A 5,630-nucleotide genomic window follows, 5' to 3' on the forward strand; every position below is an offset into this window, starting at 1 on the left:
CCTGCCAGAGCTGCCTGTGTCTACACTTACTCCCAGCCATGTCAGCATCACACTAACAGGATAAGGATGACTCCAGGATGTTTATCACTGCCTGAATCCATGCAGGAGGAAGCCCAGGTTCCCTCTGCTCTCAGGGCATTTATCCCTGGAATGGGAATGGAGGATTTATCTGCTTGAGACTTGTATTGAGGGATACTGAACAATTTTGCACTTGCTTGATTTTTCTCAGACTATTTTGTCTCTCCCCAGCTCAGAATTGTTTCTCTTCTTTAGCAGAAAAGATGTCCTCCTACATTGTCGTACTTTAATCAATGGCTATGGTCACTGGAAGCCTCTCAGTTTATCAGGGGACAGTTCAGGTTTAAGCCTTTTGTCCCAGCACAGTTATTAACGGTGCCTCCTTTCACAATCAAAAAAGGTTCTGGTTCAGAAGATAAATGAAGCTCTATTTAGAAACTCAAAAAATGAATGCTGAATAAACTCTCTCTCCTCATCTTGTTATAGCCTTCCCCTAAAGCCGGGATGGCTCAAGCAGCTTGAACGTGAGAAAGAGACATGCTGACTACAACTTTAAAATGTTCTCTGTCCTTGGAAGAATGTCTTCTTAGCAGTTAATAAATATTTATATGAATTCAATAGCCCACTGTATACTAAATGGAGAAAGCTCTGTGTAGTGATAAGAAGTCACTGTCATTAAATGAGGAGGAAAACAATCGAAGCTGTTTATTAATGCAAATGTTACTGCTCAAGTCCTTATAGGTGGTGAAATCAGAACCAGTATTTTGTTAGTAGATGACTGATTAAGGAAGGAAGCCACACACATGCACACACACAAGTGCAACAAAATGTATTTATAATAATCTATAGAAAATCATCTCCTATATAGCATAACATATAGAAACAAATGTAATCTACTGAAATTAATGGGGAGATATTGGTCACGATATGACACCATCACTTTATATTATGTAATAAAATACATGTCACCTAAAAGAAGTTACATTCACTCAATATTTAATACCTAAACTTTACTTTGTATTAGTACATTGCTTTCATTAAATTAAAATGCTGTATTTTACAATGAAATTAATAAATAGACGGGGAATATTTGTAAAAGTTGACTTCTTCTCTGGATAGGAAATGAATTTCAAATAGCAAAACAATGAAAGAAATAGCAAAGAAAAATATTGATTTGTAGACTTCCCAAGTGGTATTTTAACTGTTGTGCCATATACATACATATATATATATATATATATATAGAGAGAGAGAGAGAGAGAGAGAGAGAAAGAGAGAGAGAGAGAGGGAGAAAGGGAGCTCTCATCTGCTGGTTCACTCCCCAAGTACCAGCAATGGCAGTAAATGGGGCAGGCTGCAGTCAGAAGGTGGAAACTCAATCCAGCTTTCCCACAGGAGTGGCAGGGACCCAGTGACTTGAGCCATCACTACCGCCTACCAAGATCTACATTGCCAGGAAACTGTAATCAGAAGCTAGGGCCAAGAGTCAAAGCCAGGTACCACAGTATGGGGTACGGGCTTGTTAACTGCTGAACTAAGTCCCCATTCTAGATGACTTTTTTGAAAACACATCTAATGGTCAAGTCATTAAAAACAGGAAATATAGGGGCTGGCGCCTTGGCTCACTAGGTTAATCCTCCGCCTGCAGCGCCGCCGGCATCCCATATGGGTGCTGAATTCTAGTCCCGGTTGCTCCTCTTCCCAGCTCTCTGCTCTGGCCAGGGAGGGCAGTGGTGGATGGCCCAAGTGCTTGGGCCCTTGCACCCCCATGGGTGACCAGGAGGAAGCACCTGGCTCCTGGCTTCGGATTCTCGCAGGGCAGAGAATTTGGGGAGTGAACCAACGGAAGGAAAACCTTTCTCTTTGTCTCTCTCTCTCTCTCACTGTCTAACTATCTGTCAAATAAAAAAAAAAAAAAAAAAAAAAAAAAAACCAGGAAATATAACAAAGCCTAATGGGGTAAAGAGAGAAAGAGAGAAATTGTCATTTCAGTGATTCATATTGCTAAAAAGAAGCAAGTAATTTCATGTATTATGGAATCATAACGTGAGGAAGTAAGTTTTCAAGCAACTTGGATATGTTTGATTAGCTTTTAATGGCAGCGTGTCCCACAGACATTTCTTGACTTGATCTCGTGTTTCCAAAAACCCGCTCAGCTGCCAAGCACGTGAAGGCTGATCTCTCAGTTTATCTGGGCACACTCCAGGTTTACGCCGCAGTCCTGGGACAATTTCTAACGGTGCCTCCTCTCCCAGACTGAAGCAGATAAATAAGGTTTCAGGGCAGTCGTCACATTTTAAAGTGGCTAGGATTCTTCAGAGGAATTTGTTTAAATGCCATTTCTGGTTCCAGCCCTTATCCCTGGTTGATGAAGAGGAATTTACATTCTTGAAAAGCACCCCAGGTTACTCTGACGCAGACAGGCCACAGGCCTCCTGTTAGGAAATAGTTCTGGGAGGAAGTTTCTATTGCCGAGTAGCTAACATCAACATAGTATTCCTAATTGCACCTTACTTTTTAGATATTATCTTTTAGAATGTATTTTTAGCACTTCGTACATGTTCCTCAATTTTTTTTGCTTTCATTCAGAATCAAATAACCAAAGTAGGGGGAAGATCAAAATGAGGCAAAAAATGTGTGATTTTGTCCACAGCTAATAATTTCCATCTTCTACCTTCTAGATTAGTATTCACTTTTTCATCATTATTATTTTAGTAAGATACTTAGGATTAATGCCATAAAATATTTAAATTGCTTACATAGAGACAAGTAAAATCTTCCATAGAAACGAGCTGGAACTTGGAAAATATCTGGAATTTCCTTCTGAGAAAAGAAGATGCAGAATGATAATATCACTCAGAACTGTAGGGACCATAAGTTTATAATAGCAAGTCTGTGATAACAGTTTAAATGTCTAATAAAAGCAGTTGTTTAAACATAGCCATAATCCAGATTATCATGTAACCATGAAATGATTTGTCAATAATGTTAAAATATTGTGATATAATACTAAATGAAAATCAATGTGGAAATTTTAAAACAATCTCAATTCAGCAAAGAGCAAACCAAAAAGGAAATACTGAAGGGCATGGTGTTGGGATTCTGACTGTTGAATTTTGTATGAAACTGAATCTATACCTTGAGTTCCAAGGTAACAAAACTACAACCTATCTTATTATGTAAACAAACTGCAGCCTAATATAGAAATATAATAAACAGCACAGTCTCAGCCAATCACAAGCAGCTGAGCTTCAGCCAATGACAGAAATCCAACTAATCAGACCGTGTCCAAACAACACAAACACCAAACTTTAATCAGTCAAGTTCTTTCTGTACTTTACTTCTGCATTCTGTGTCTATAATTATCAACTTCTCATGCTCCAAACTGAATTATCAGAACCTTTCTCTTTCTGAGTGTTGTCAATTAATTTTTCCAAATAAACTGTTCAGTTTAATTTGTCTAAAGTTTTTCTTTTAAAATTTACTGATATGCTTTCTCTTAATCCTATTTTTTTATATTGTAAAGTACTTAACAATGATTGCATTATTTTTCTTATAGAGAAATATTGAGTATAACAAAGAGTCAGTTCTGGAGGAGGAAAGTTTCAAAGTCATGTTCTAATTCTTCAGCTTACTGATTAGATAAGGTTCAATTTCATTGGCTGTACAGTTAGAAAAATTATATTCAAGTTAGGGGCCAGCACTGTCGCTCTTGGGTTAAAACCCCAGCCTGCAGCACTGGCATCCCATATGGGCACTGGTTCAAGTCCCGGCTTCTCTACTTCTAATCCAGCTCCCTGCTAATGCACCTGAGAAAGCAGCATAGGATGGCCCAAATGCTTGGGCCCCTGCACCCACTTGGGAGACCCAGAAGCAGCTCCTGGCTCCTGGCTTCGGATCGGCTCAGTTCTGGATGTTGTGTCCATTTAGGGAGTGAACCAGTGGAGGAAAGACCTCTCTCTGTGTCTTTACTTCTCTCTGTAACTCTTTCAAATAAATAAAATAAATTTTTTTTTAAAAATTACTTTCAAGTTAAAGTGTTCCAAGACTTAAATGAGCTAACTCATTGACACAGCACAGGCCTCAAATTTATCCCTATTCAAGTGAAGATGCAAAGCTGTATTATTCAGTAATTCGCCCATGGAGTGAAGGTTTTGTAGACATTGAGTCCCGGTAAATATCAGATAGGAACCAAAATTTAAAAAGTTTGATTCTGTTTTCCCAGCCAATGGACTCAAGTTTTGAAATGCATTCTTTTACAAAACACCACTAAGTATACTGTGTGAGAATGCGACAGTGAAGATGCCTGGTGAATTTCACTCAATGCTCTCCTGGAGCACCTCCAGCTGTCTGAATGATTTTGAAACTAGGAATATACACTACAAAGCAAACACAACTCTTAGTATTTGGGGGAAAAAAAAAAACAAAAAAACCTAAAATCTACATAGGGTGACAAAGCTAGCAATTTTTTGGCACTCTCCAAAATAAAATCATCTCACATTATAATGTGTTTAGAAGAAAAGTCTTTCTCATGAAAAAGAAACAGTCCCAGGGGTTCTTTATTATTAATACTATGACTGATTCTTTGTAAGTTGCTCAGAAATAGCCTCTTTACCATCACTCCTTTCCCTCATCCTGTCCTGTCTGTCCAGCTCTGTTAATGGAATCGACTCTCAATGGCAATTTCTTTCCCAGACATAGTCTAGAATGTCATAGTCAGAAACAAGCAAAGAAAAGAAGCCGCTAGTAGGTTTGGGGTCCCTGAGTGGCTCAGAGATTTGAGGGAGTGATGGGAGCTCAATGGAAAAGGCCTTGTGAAAGCCGGGGAGATACAGAATAGAAATTATTAGGTGTTAGGGGTCCGATGATGTTCCCCCAAAGACATGCTGAAGTCCTAAACTCTGGCTTCTCATGAACATGAACTAATTTGGAAATAGAATCTCTACAGATGTAGTCAGGTTAACACTGGGTCATTAGAATGCTCTAGTATGAACTGGTATTCTTAAGAGGAGTCAGAAACGCACAGAAAGCAGAGGATCATGTAAGCACAGAGACAGACAGAAGTGCTACAGCTGCAAACCAAGGAACTCCAAGACCTGAGAACCACCACCCGAAGCCAAGAAGAGGCAAAGGAAGATGTCTCTAAGATTTCAGAGTGAGGGGCCAGTGCTGCAGTGTGGTAGGTTAAGCTTTCGCCTGCAGAGTTGACATGCCATTATCAGCGTTGGTTCATGTCCCAGCAGCTCCTCTTCTGATCCAGCTCTCTGCTAATGGCCTGGGAATGCAGCAGAAGATGGCCCAAGTGCTTGGGACCCTGCACCCGTGTGGAAAACCTGGAAGAAGCTCCCTGCTCCTAGCTTCGGATCAACTCATTTCCAGCTGTTTTGGCCACTTGGGGAGTGAACCAGCAGATGGAAGATCTTCCTTTCTGTCTCTGTCTCTCTCTCTCTCTGTCTATAGCTCTGCTTCTCAAATAAATAAATAAAGCTAAAAAACAAAAAATTTCAGAGGGAATCTGCCCAGATAACACCTTGATTTTGATCTTTTAGCCTACAGAACTGTAGGCAAATAAATTTTTTTAAGACACCCCACTTGTGTTATCTTGCTATGAA

The sequence above is a fragment of the Lepus europaeus genome, chromosome 14 (assembly GCF_033115175.1).
Source record: "Lepus europaeus isolate LE1 chromosome 14, mLepTim1.pri, whole genome shotgun sequence".
Taxonomy (NCBI): domain Eukaryota; kingdom Metazoa; phylum Chordata; class Mammalia; order Lagomorpha; family Leporidae; genus Lepus; species Lepus europaeus.